General features: G+C 46.5%; 2 protein-coding genes across 3 annotated transcripts in view; one reads left to right on the forward strand and one right to left on the reverse strand.

The window, feature by feature from the left end:
• Window positions 1–215, reverse strand: part of LOC139386551 (V-type proton ATPase subunit H-like) — a 131,898-nt gene extending 131,683 nt beyond the window's left edge. Inside the window, exon 1 of one of the 2 annotated variants that reach the window (XM_071132200.1) lies at window positions 111–215. The gene's annotated coding sequence lies outside the window, so the exon portion shown is untranslated. The remainder of the gene's footprint in view (window positions 1–110) is intronic. The other variant, XM_071132201.1, reaches the window with a different exon arrangement.
• Window positions 216–5,642: 5,427 nt separating this feature from the next.
• LOC139387099 (regulator of G protein signaling 20) overlaps window positions 5,643–14,192 on the forward strand; it is a 39,384-nt gene continuing 30,834 nt past the window's right edge. The window contains exon 1 of the mRNA XM_071133101.1: window positions 5,643–5,702. The gene's annotated coding sequence lies outside the window, so the exon portion shown is untranslated. The remainder of the gene's footprint in view (window positions 5,703–14,192) is intronic.

A 14,192-nucleotide genomic window follows, 5' to 3' on the forward strand; every position in this document is an offset into this window, starting at 1 on the left:
GACAATACACAACCTAGAATCTCAAAGAAACATTACAATGCTGTCTTCCCACCACTGACACAACCAAAATAAAGCATTAATTAAAGCTAAACACCATTAACATCACCTACCTGACAGCTGACAAACTACAAGACGACGTCACGAGACACATATCATGTGATGGTGTTCTGCGCGTCACGAGCCAGTAGGAAGCGGATTCTTTTTCTTCTTCTTCTGTGGGTTTAATGGCGGACGACAACCCAAAAAGGTGTGCTGCCGCCACCAACTGGATAGGTCTAACCCCCCCCCCCCCGAAAAAATCCTAGCCTACCTCTACTCATAGCCTACCTCTACTCTATAGCCTACCTCTACTCTATAGACTACCTCTACTCTACAGTTTACCTCTACCCTACAGTCTACATTTACCCTACAGACTACCTGTACCTCTACTCTACAGTCTACCTCTACTCTACAGCCTACCTCTACTCTACAGTCTTCCTCTACTCTACAGTCTACCTCTACTCTACAGTCTATCTCTACTCTACAATCTACCTCTACACTAGTCTACCTCTACCCTAAAGTCTACCTCTACCCTACAGTCTACCTCTACCCTACAGTCTACCTCTACTCTACAGTCTACCTCTACTCTACAGCCTACCTCTACTCTACAGCCTACCTCTACTCTACAGTCTACCTCTACTCTATAGCCTACCTCTACTCTACAGCCTACCTCTACTCTACAGCCTACCTCTACCCTACAGTCTACCTCTACTCTACAGTCTACCTCTACTCTACAGCCTACCTCTACTCTACAACCTACCTCTACTCTACAATCTACCTCTACACTAGTCTACCTCTACCCTAAAGTCTACCTCTACCCTACAGTCTACCTCTACCCTACAGTCTACCTCTACTCTACAGTCTACCTCTACTCTACTGCCTACCTCTACTCTACAGCCTACCTCTACTCTACAGTCTACCTCTACTCTACAGTCTACCTCTACTCTACAATCTACCTCTACACTAGTCTACCTCTACCCTAAAGTCTACCTCTACCCTACAGTCTACCTCTACCCTACAGTCTACCTCTACTCTACAGTCTACCTCTACTCTACAGCCTACCTCTACTCTACAGCCTACCTCTACCCTACATTCTACCTGTACCCTACAGCCTTCCTCTACTCTACAGCCTACAGTCTACCTCTACCCTACAGCCTTCCTCTACCCGAAAACCTACCTCTACCCTACAGTCTACCTCTACTCTACAGTCTACCTCTACCCTACAGTCTACCTCTACCCTACATTCTTCCTCAACCCTACAGCCTTCCACTACCTAACAGCCCTCCTCTACTCTACAGCCTTCCTCTACTCTACAGCCTCTCTACCCTACAGCCCTCCTCTACTCTAAAGCCTACCTCTACTCTACTCTCTACCTCTACCATACAGACTTCCTCTACGCTACAGTCTACCTCTACCCTACAGCCTTCCTCTACTCTACAGCCTACCCCCTAACTCTACCCTACAGCCTTCCTCTACCCTACAGCCTTCCTCTACCCTACAGTCTACCTCTACTCTACACCCTACCTCTACCTCTACCTTACCCTACAGCCTACCTCTACCCTACAGCCTCTACCCTACAGCCTTCCTCTACTCTACAGCCTACCTCTACCCTACAGCCTTCCTCTACCCTACAGCCTACCTCTACCTCTACCCTTCAGGCTACCTCTACTCTACAGCCTACCTCTACTCTCCAGCCTTCTTCTACTCTACAGCCTACCTCTACCACCACCCTACAGCCTTCCTCTACCCCACAGCCTACATCTACCCTATAGCCCTCCTCTACTCTACAGCCTACCTCTACCCTACAGCCTACCTCTACCCTACAGCCTACCTCTACCCTACAGCCTACCTCTACCCTATAGCCTACCTCTACCCTACAGCCTACCTCTACCCTACAGCCTACCTCTACCTCTACCGCCTACCTCTACCTCTACCCTACAGCCTACCTCTACCCTACAGCCTTCCTCTACCCTACATCCTTCCTCTACCCTGCAGCCTTCCTCTACTCTACAGTCTACCTCTACTCTACAGCCTTCCTCTACCTCTACAGCCTTCCTCTACCTCTACCCTACAGCCTTCCTCTACCCTACAATCTACCTCTACTCTACAGCCTTCCTCTACCCTACATCCTTCCTCTACCCTACAGCCTTCCTCTACCCTACATCCTTCCTCTACCCTGCAGCCTTCCTCTACTCTACAGCCTACCTCTACTCTACAGTCTTCCTCTACCTCTACAGCCTTCCTCTACCTCTACCCTGCAGCCTTCCTCTACCCTACAATCTACCTCTACTCTACAGCCTTCCTCTACCCTACATCCTTCCTCTACCCTACAGCCTGCCTCTACCTCTACCCTACAGCCTTCCTCTACCCTACATCCTTCCTCTACCCTGCAGCCTTCCTCTACTCTACAGTCTACCTCTACTCTACAGCCTTCCTCTACCTCTACAGCCTTCCTCTACCTCTACCCTACAGCCTTCCTCTACCCTACAATCTACCTCTACTCTACAGCCTTCCTCTACCCCACCATCTTCCTCTACCCTACAGCCTTCCTCTACCCTACATCCTTCCTCTACCCTGCAGCCTTCCTCTACTCTACAGCCTACCTCTACTCTACAGCCTTCCTCTACCCCACCATCTTCCTCTACCCTACAGCCTTCCTCTACCCTACATCCTTCCTCTACCCTACAGCCTTCCTCTACCCTGCAGCCTTCCTCTACTCTGCAGCCTACCTCTACTCTACAGCCTTCCTCTACCCTACAGTCTATATGTCCATGTGTATGTTATGCTGTGGATTAGAGCGATAAAGAGGTCAATGGAACGCAGACCGTGGAGGATGGAAGAACAACGTCGGATTGACTCACATTCAACTAATCAGATCTAACTAAGTGGATATCCATCAAATCCATCATGACTGTTGTAACTGGCCCACAATGTGATTACTATAGTCTGATTTGGATAGAAATTGTCCCTTAGAAGTTTGGAGTGACTGCTAAATGCTAACTCCTGTTTGTATTAGCTGGTAGCATAGGTAGCATACCGAAATCAGTAGTGGTAGTCATAGTATTTTTTTACTGAAATGCAGTTGATTGGTGATGAACATGTATTGGGGTTGACATCTATACTGGTATTGGAGTTGACATCTATACTGGTATTGGGGTTGACGTCTATACTGGTATTGGGGTTGACGTCTATACTGGTATTGGGGTTGACGTCTATACTGGTATTGGAGTTGACATCTATACTGGTATTGGGGTTGACGTCTATACTGGTATTGGGGTTGACGTCTATACTGGTATTGGAGTTGACATCTATACTGGTATTGGGGTTGACGTCTATACTGGTATTGGGGTTGGCGTCTATACTGGTATTGGGGTTGACGTCTATACTGGTATTGGGGTTGACATCTATACTGGTATTGGGGTTGACGTCTGTACTGGTATTGGGGTTGACATCTATACTGGTATTGGGGTTGACATCTATACTGGTATTGGGGTTGACATCCATACTGGTATTGGGGTTGACATCTATGCTGGTATTGGGGTTGACATCTATACTGGTATTGGGACTGACATCTATACTGGTATTGGGACTGACATCTATACTGGTATTGGGGTTGACGTCTATACTGGTATTGGGGTTGACGTCTATACTGGTATTGGGGTTGACATCTATACTGGTATTGGGGTTGACGTCTATACTGGTATTGGGGTTGACATCCATACTGGTATTGGGGTTGACATCTATGCTGGTATTGGGGTTGACATCTATACTGGTATTGGGACTGACATCTATACTGGTATTGGGACTGACATCTATACTGGTATTGGGGTTGACATCTATACTGGTATTGGGGTTGACATCTATACTGGTATTGGGGTTGACATCGTACTGGTATTGGGGTTGACATCTATCACCATCATCTATCACCTCGATTTTTACCTCAACCTGGTGTGAAATACACATAAATAATATCCAATGTAGACACATTTTGCCTGGGGGGGAAGACAGCAATGGGGAGATTCAGGATCTTTCCCCCATGGGGTTTAATGCCAGTTTTGGTGGAGTTCCATTGACCACTTTACCAGATATTTTTTGTTATGGTATAAACACATATCACATATCACCAGATCTTCCTCCCAGAATAAGGCAGACATCATCACAGCACTGCCCATCGTCACACAACCAGGCAGACATCATTACATCACTGGCCATGTTCACACAATCAGGCAGACATCATTACATCACTGGCCATGTTCACACAATCAGGCAGACATCATTACATCACTGACCATGTTCACACAATCAGGCAGACATCATTACAGCACTGGCCATGTTCACACAATCAGGCAGACATCATTACAGCACTGGCCATGTTCACACAATCAGGCAGACATCATTACATCACTGGCCATGTTCACACAATCAGGCAGACATCATTACAGCACTGCCCATCGTTCTGACTGTGCCATACACACTAAGACTACGTTTGTCTTAATCTGCCCTAAGCCTGTGGGATGCATTGAACCACAGCAGTACTGTGGAATCAGGATAACATGGTCATAATCCTCTCGTGTCCTGTCTTCTCACCAGGCTCACTGTCAACACAAAGCTGATACGATAGACTAGATAGCTAGCTCTTCTCTGGTCAGAAACACTATGCTACGATAGGCTAGATAGCTAGCTCTTCTCTGGTCAGAAACTCTATGCTAGGATAGGCTAGATAGCTAGCTCTTCTCTGGTCAGAAACACTATGCTACGATAGGCTAGATAGCTAGCTCTTCTCTGGTCAAGCTAGGTAGTTAGAGAGAGGATCTGCAACAATGCTGCAGAGGTATGATACAAAGACAGAGACAGGCCTGGGACAGAGTGTTAACTCCTAGGCAGTGTTAGAGAGGCAGGGTAGAGAGACTGGGAGGTGAAGAGAGTGAGAGAGAGAGAGAGAGAGAGAGAGAGAGAGAGAGAGAGAGAGACAGACTGAGAGAAAGAGAGAGAGAGAGAGGGGTAGAGAGACTGGGAGGTGGAGAGAGAGAGAGAGAGAGAGCGGGGTAGAGAGACTGGGAGGTGGAGAGAGAGAGAGAGAGAGAGACAGGCTGGGAGGTGGAGAGAGAGAGAGGGGTAGAGAGACTGGGAGGTGGAGAGAGAGAGTAGAGAGGCAGAGAGTTACAGACAGAGGCAGAGAGAAGAAGGGAAGTGGAGAGACTGACAGAGAGGATGGACATGGTAGGGATGTAGGGAGACAGTGGTAGAGAGACAGAGAGAGGTAGAGGCAGAGAGTAGAGGGTAGAGAAGGAGAAATAGCAGTAGAAGTAGGTAGAGAGAGAGACAGAGAGTTTGAGAGGCCGTGTCCTAGCAGAGTCTTCCCATGTGTTGAGGGTGTCCAGAAGGCTCCACTGAGGTTGTGGGGCTCTGATGATGCTGCTGATGACCACCCCTGACACATACTAGCTGCTGGGGTGTGGATGGTGGGAGGCCGGTGTGTTCGAGGGATAGGCCACACTCGGGCCTTGATGTGGCATCACATCCTGGGGCTGCTGAGGGTCTGTCGTCAGAGCGAGGGATACCTAGCCCCAGGGACAGAAGACGGAGACCATGACAACAGAGACCATGATGAAAGGGAGCATGGAGACGGGGGTAATGGGGACGGGGATGCAGTGTCCTCCCAGGTAAGGCCTCATGATGAGACACAGCCATGGTTTGTTAGTACTGTAGCCTGCCTGACCGAACTGTAACTGTGGAACGAGTGAAAATGGGGATGTCTGATTTAGAAAACTTTGTAACGATCTATGCCTCGCAGAAATATGACCAATTAGAATGATATCCCCACTCCCAACCATGAAAATGGTAGAAGTTTAGGTCTTGAATATCAAATACGGAGAGACAAACCAAGAGAGAAGAAGTGAAACTCTGTGCTGCTGGTTATAGTATTGTTGTTATAGAATGACTTGGACAGTTATACATCTATAAGTATCTGTAGTGGAGGGACCTGGCTGTACTATATCTATTAGTATCTGTAGTGGAGGGACCTGGCTGTACTATATCTATTAGTATCTGTAGTGGAGGGACCTGGCTGTACTATATCTATTAGTATCTGTAGTGGAGGGACCTGGCTGTACTATATCTATTAGTATCTGTAGTGGAGGTACCTGGCTGTACTATATATATTAGTATCTGTAGTGGAGGGACCTGGCTGTACTATATCGATTATTATCTATAGTGGAGGTACCTGGCTGTACTATATCTATTAGTATCTGTAGTGGAGGGACCTGGCTGTACCGTCTGTAGTGGAGGGACCTGGCTGTACTATCTGTAGTGGAGGTACCTGGCTGTACTATATATATTAGTATCTGTAGTGGAGGGACCTGGCTGTACTATATCTATTAGTATCTGTAGTGGAGGTACCTGGCTGTACTATATATATTAGTATCTGTAGTGGAGGGACCTGGCTGTACTATATCTATAAGTATCTCTAGTGGAGGGACCTGGCTGTACTATGTCTATTAGTATCTGTAGTGGAGGGACCTGGCTGTACTATAAATCTTTTAGTATCTGTAGTGGAGGGACCTGGCTGTACTATATCTATTAGTATCTGTAGTGGAGGGACCTGGCTGTACTATATCTATTAGTATCTGAAGTGGAGGGACCTGGCTGCACTATCTGTAGTGGAGGGACCTGGCTGCACTATCTGTAGTGGAGGGACCTGGCTGTACTATCTGTAGGGGAGGGACCTGGCTGTACAATCTGTAGGGGAGGGACCTGGCTGTACTATCTGTAGGGGAGGGACCTGGCTGTACTATCTGTAGGGGAGGGACCTGGCTGTACTATCTGTAGGGGAGGGACCTGGCTATACTATCTGTAGGGGAGGGACCTGGCTGTACTATCTGTAGGGGAGGGACCTGGCTGTACTATCTGTAGTGGAGGGACCTGGCTGTACTATCTGTAGTGGAGAGACCTGGCTGTACTATCTGTAGTGGAGGGACCTGGCTGTTTCGTACATATATTAATCTGTGTGTTGGCAGCCATTCATTCTGTTTCCTGAAAGCCTACAGTCTATTTCTGTCCCTGCGCTTCCTGTCTGTACAACACTAAGAAGATTAGAACTGTTGTCTTGGAATTTTGAAGCCATAATTAACTGACAACCTCGAACTACATGTACACATTAGCTGTTCCATTCAGCTGTTCCATTCAGCGGTTCCATTCAGCTGTTCCATTCAGCTGTTCCATTCAGCGGTTCCATTCAAATATTCCATTCATACATAAGTAGGCTTTCAGAGCAACACAGTACATAATCCTACTACAGAGATACTCCTTGTATTTGGCATGAGACCAGCTACAACTTAACCTTTTAATAGGCATTCCATAAATAGACGAGCAGCTTCTGAGGACGTGATCGGCTTGGTTAGATGGACAGATGCCTGATTATTTCCAGGTAAATGGATAATTGAAGATTTCCGGTAAACACCAGGCCATTATGGACATGGATAAAGGGTACTGTTCAGGATATTTTAGTGTAGTGAGTAGGAAATGAGAGGAGAGGAGAGGAGGGAATAAAGGAGAGAAGGAGGAGGAGAGGAGGAGAGGAGAGGAGGGAGGAAATGAGAGGAGGAGAGGAGAGGAGGGAGGAAAGGAGAGGAGAGGAGGGAGGGAGGAAAGGAGAGGAGGAGGAGGAGAGGAGAGGAGAGAAGGGAGGAAAGGAGAGGAGGAGGAGAAGAGGAGGAGAGGAGGAGGAGGAGAGGAGGAGAGGAGAGGAGAGGAGGAAAGGAGAGGAGGAGAGGAGAGGAGGGAGGCTGGTGAGGCCAGAGAGTTGTTGTGAAGTAAACATCTATTTCATGTGGTGGTGTCTGATCTTTATGATCTGTTAAGAGATGATTATAAAAAAACGTGATTGACATCACAAACATTGTTGTTGTTGTATTGGATGTGATACAAACTTCACCTCCAACTTCACCAAAACACACACTTGATGTGCGTGAGTGTAGCAAGACCAGTTACAATAAAGGTCAGTCAGAGTCCAGCAGCATGAATCCAGACAGACAGACAGACAGACAGACAGACAGACAGACAGTGTCCTGTGATGACAGGAGGCAGAGTCCAGCTCCACAGTTGTGATGTGTAACATGGATCGCTAGGAGAGACGGAAACATCAAGCCTCCTACGAAAAACCCAACCAGGCAGTCACATCTATCTGTCCTCAGAAAGGACCCAGCCAGGCAGTCACATCTATCTGTCCTCAGAAAGGACCCAGCCAGACAGTCACATCTATCTGTCCTCAGAAAGGACCTCAGGAGAGACCGTATGTATCAGGTATCTTAGAGAAGGAGTGCTGGTGTAGGATCAGGTCCACACTGTCCATATACTTGATCCTGAATCAGCATTTCTGCTTTGAGAAGCTTTATGTATTTGGCTGGAGTATTACAACAGACAGCAACAACCATCAATCAGATACTCTACTGATCAACAGACCTCTCCTATCTGACCTTCATTTAGCTCCTTGTGACCTTGTCCTCAGAAACATAGCTATATACAGGGAGTACCAGGTAATAACATGGCTATATACAGGGAGTACCAGGTAATAACATGGCTATATACAGGGAGTACCAGGTAATAACATGGCTATATACAGTGAGTACCAGGTAATAACATGGCTATATACAGGGAGTACCAGGTAATAACATGGCTATATACAGGGAGTACCAGGTAATAACATGGCTATATACAGGGAGTACCAGGTAATAACATTTCTATATACAGGGAGTACCAGGTAATAACATGGCTATATACAGGGAGTACCAGGTAATAACATGACTATATACAGGGAGTATCAGGCAATAACATGGTTATATACAGGGAGTACCAGGTAATATCATGGCTATATACTGGGAGTACCAGGTAATAACATGGTTATATACTGGGAGTATCAGGTAATAACATGGCTATATACAGGGAGTACCAGGTAATAACATGGCTATATACAGGGAGTACCAGGGAATAACATGGCTATATGCAGGGAGGTAATAACACAGCTATATACAGGGAGTACCAGGTAATAACATGGCTATATACAGGAAGTATCAGGTAATAACATGGCTATATACAGGGAGTACCAGGTAATGACATGGCTATATACAGGAAGGTAATAACATGGCTATATACAGGAAGGTAATAACATGGCTATATACAGGAAGTACCTGGTAATAACATGGTTATATACAGGGAGTACCAGGTACCAGGTACAACATGGTACAACAGGTACAACATGGCAATATACAGGGAGTAGATGTGCAGGAGTACGAGGTAATTCAGGTAGCTATACATATATGTAGGGGTAAAGTGACTAGACAACAGGATAGATAATAGATAGTAACAGCAGTATACTGTAGGTAGGGGTAAAGGATAGATAATAGACAGTAGCAGCAGTATACTGTAGGTAGGGGTAAAGGATAGATAATAGACAGTAACAACAGTATACTGTAGGTAGGGGTAAAGGATAGATAATAGACAGTAACAGCAGTATACTGTAGGTAGGGATAAAGGATAGATAATAGACAGTAACAGCAGTATACTGTAGGTAGGGATAAAGGATAGATAATAGACAGTAACAGCAGTATACTGTAGGTAGGGGTAAAGGATAGATAATAGACAGTAGCAGCATTATACTGTAGGTAGTGTAACGCTCGTCGTTGGGAGAGAGAGAGGAGGACCAAGGTGCAGCGTGCTAAGTATTCATATTCTCTTTTAATGGAAATGAACAAAAACAACAATACACGAGAATGAAACGAAAACGGTCCTGAACGGTGAAATACAAACAGAGAACAGAAAATAAACAGCCACGAAACACAGGTAGAAAAAGGCTAACTAAGTATGATTCTCAATCAGAGACAACTAACGACACCTGCCTCTGATTGAGAACCATACCAGGCCAAACTCAAAACACAACATAGAAAAACGAACATAGACAACCCACCCATGTCACATCCTGACCATTCTAAAATAAAGACATAACAAAATAATTAAGGTCAGAACGTGACAGGTAGGGGTAAAGGATAGATAATAGACAGTAAGAGCAGTGTACTGTAGGTAGGGGTAAAGGATAGATAATAGACAGTAACAGCAGTATACTGTGGGTAGAGTCCAGTGTTTGGGTAGAGTCCGGTGTGTGGGTAGAGTCCAGTGTGTGGGTAGAGTCCAGTGTTTGGGTAGGGTCCAGTGTTTGGGTAGAGTCCAGTGTGTGGGTAGAGTCCAGCGTGTGGGTAGAGTCCAGTGTGTGGGTAGAGTCCAGTGTGTGGGTAGGGTCCAGTGTTTGGGTAGAGTCCAGTGTGTGGGTAGAGTCCAGTGTGTGGGTAGAGTCCAGTGTGTGGGTAGGGTCCAGTGTTTGGGTAGAGTCCAGTGTGTGGGTAGAGTCCAGTGTGTGGGTAGAGTCCAGTGTGTGCACACAGTCAGTGCAAGAGAGTTACTTTTTAAAAAAGGGTCAATGCAGTAGCACCGGGTAGCCATTTTATTAGCTATTTAGCAGCCTTGTCTAGCTTGGGGGTCAAATCAAATTGAATTTGTCACATGCGCCGAATACAACAGGTGTAGACCTCACAGTGAAATGCTTACTTACAAGCCCTTAACCAACAATTCAGTTTTATGAAAAATAGCTACAAAAATAAGAAATAAAAGTAACAAATAATTAAAGAGCAGCAGTAAAATAACAATAGCAATGCTACATACAGGTGGTAACAGTACACAGTCAATGTGCTGGGCCACTGGTTAGTTGAGGTAATTGTGGTAATACATGTAGGTAGAGTTATTAAAGTGACCATAGATAATAACAGAGATGAGCAGAGATTAGAGATTAGCAGCAGCGTAAAAGAGGGAGTGGGGGGGCAATGCAAATAGTCTGGGTAGCCATTTGATTAGATGTTTAGGAGTCTTATGGCTTGGGGGTAGAAGCTGTTTTGAAACCTCCTGGACCTAGAATTGGTGCTCCTTTACAGAGAGAACAGTCTATGACCAGGGTGGCTGAAGTCTTTGACAATTTTTAGGGCCTTCCTCTGACATCAGCCGGGTATACAGGTCCGACTGGTATAGAGGTCCTGGATGGCAGGAAGCTTGGCCCCAGTGATGCACTGGGCCGTACACATTACCCTTTGTAGTGTCTCGCTGTCTGAGGCCAAGCAGTTGCCCTACCAGGCAGTGATGCAACCACGATGGTGCAGCTGTAGAACCTTTTGAAGATCTGAGGACCCATGCCAAATCTTTTCAGTCTCTTGAGGGGAAATAGGTTTTGTCGTGCCCTCTACACAACGGTCTTGGTGTGTTTGGACCATGTTAGTTTGTTGGTGATGTGGACACCAAGGAACTTGAAACTCTCAACCTGCTCCACTTCAGCCCTGTCAATTAGAATGGGGGCGTGCTGAGTCCTCCTTTTCCTGTGTTCCACAATCATCTCCTTTGTCTTGATCACATTGAAGGAGAGGTTGTTGTCCTGGCACCACACGGCCAGGTCTCTGACCTCCTCCCTACAGGCTGTCTCGTCGTTGTCAGTGATCAGGCCTACCACTGTTTTGTCATCTGCAAACTTAATTATGGTGTTGGAGTCGTGCCTAACCATGCAGTCATGAGTGAACAGGGAGTACAGGAGGGACCTAAGTACACACCCCTGAGGGGCCCCCATGTGGAAGGACAGCGCGGCAGATGTGATGTTACCTACCCTTACCACCTGGGGGCGGCCCGTCAGGAAGTCCAGGATCCAGTTGCAGAGAGAGGTGTTTAGTCCCAGGATCCTTAGCTTAGTAAAGAGCTTTGAGGACATAATGGTGTTGAACGCTGAGCTGTAGTCAATGAATAGCATTCTCACATAGGTGTTCCTTTTGTCCAGGTGGGAAAGGGCAGTGTGGAGTGCAAGAGATTTCATCATCTGTAGATCTGTTGGGGCGATATGCAAATTGATGTGGGTCTAGGGTTTCTGGGTTAATGGTGTTGATGTGAGCCATAACTTGCCTTACAAAGCACTTTATGGCAAAAGACAGGTTGGTAGTCATTTAGGCAGGTTACCTTAGTGTTCTTGGGCACAGGGACTATGGTGTGATCACGCTCTCTGTGATTACCAGGATGTGTACTCCGAGCATGACCGTACCGACTGGCCTAGTGTCTTCACTGACATTTTCAACCTCTCCCTGTCTGAGTCTGTAATACCAACATGTTTTAAGCAGACACACAGTCATCCGGAACAGCTGATGCTCTCATGCATGTTTCATTGTTACCTGCCTCAAAGCGAGCATAGAAGTAATTTAGCTCGTCAGGTAGGCTCGTATCACTGGGCAGCTCTCGGCTGTGCTTCCCTTTGTTGTCTGTAATAGTTTTTAAGCTCTGCCACATCCTTCAGAACCGGTGTAGTACGTTTCGATCTTAGTCTTGTATTGACACTGTATTGCCTGTTTGATGGTTCGTCGGATGGCATAACAGGATTTCTTATAAGCTTCTGGGTTAGAGTCCCTCTCCTTGAAAGCAGCAGCTACCCTTTAGCTCAGTGCGGATGTTGCCTGAAATCCATGGTTTCTGGTTGGGGTATGTACGTACAGTCACTGTGGGGACTACGTCATCGATGTACTTATTGATGAAGTCAGTGACTGATGTGGTGTACTCCACAATGCCATTGGAGGAATCCAGGAACAAATACCAGTCTGTGCTAGCAAAACAGTTCTGTAGATTAGCATCTGCTTCAACTGAGCAGCTTGTTATGTTGCTTCATATATGTTGGTTCCAGACTTGGTGCACTGGAACCGCTTGCCGTGCGGTAGCAGAGAGAACAGTAGCAGAAAGACCTGTCTATGGCTTGGGTGGCTGGAGTCTCTGACACCGCCTGGTATAGAGGTCCTGGATGGCAGGGAGCTCGGCCCCAGTGACATACTGTGCCGTACTCACCACCTTCTGTAGCGCTTTACGGTCGGGCACCTTGCAGTTGCCATACCAAGCTGTGACGTAGCCAGTCAAGATGCTCTCAATGGGGCAGCTGTAGAATTCTTTAGAGATCTGAGGGCCCATGACAAACTTTTCAGCCTCCTGAGGGGAAAGAGGCATGTGATGTGCTGTTTGGATGTGTGTGGATCATTTTAATTCCATATTGGTGTGGACAACGAAGATATTGACACTCTCGACCCGCTCCACAACAGCCCCATCGATGATGTTGCCCACCCATTTAAGAGGCATGTTATTTGCTTCATTTATGAGGCTTGATATGTTAGTCACTAAGGACATGCCCCACTTATACACCATTGACCTCACAGATACACACAGTCACCACTGTCTTCACAGATACACACAGTCACCACTGCTCTAACCCTCACAGATACACACAGTCACCACTGCTCTAACCCTCACAGTTACACACAGTCACCACTGTCTTCACAGATACACACAGTCACCACTGCTCTAACAGATAAACACAGTCACCACTGCTCTAATAGATACACACAGTCACCACTGCTCTAACAGATGCACACAGTCACCACTGCTCTAACAGATACACACAGTCACCACTGCTCTAACAGATACACACAGTCACCACTGCTCTAATAGATACACACAGTCACCACTGCTCTAATAGATACACACAGTCACCACTGCTCTAACAGATACACACAGTCACCACTGCTCTAACCCTCACAGATACACACAGTCACCACTGCTCTAATAGATACACAGAGTCACCTCTGCTCTAACAGATACACACATTCACCACTGCTCAAACCCTCACAGATACACACACTCACCACTACTCTAACAGATACACACAGTCACCACTGCTCTAACCCTCACAGATACACACAGTCACCACTGCTCTAACAGATACACACAGTCACCACTGCTCTCACAGATACACACAGTTACATCTGCTCTAACCCTCACAGATACACATAGTCACCACAGCTCTAACAGATAAACACAGTCACCACTGCTCTAACAGATACACACAGTCAATACTGCTCTAACAGTTAAACACAGTCACCACTGCTCTAATAGATAAACACACTCACCACTGCTCCAACAGATACACACAGTTACATATGCTCTAACCCTCACAGATACACACAGTCACCACTGCTCTAACAGATAAACACAGTTACCACTGCTCTAACCCTCACAGATACACACAGTCACCACTGCTCTAA

The sequence above is a fragment of the Oncorhynchus clarkii genome, chromosome 28 (assembly GCF_045791955.1).
Source record: "Oncorhynchus clarkii lewisi isolate Uvic-CL-2024 chromosome 28, UVic_Ocla_1.0, whole genome shotgun sequence".
NCBI classification, from domain to species: domain Eukaryota; kingdom Metazoa; phylum Chordata; class Actinopteri; order Salmoniformes; family Salmonidae; genus Oncorhynchus; species Oncorhynchus clarkii.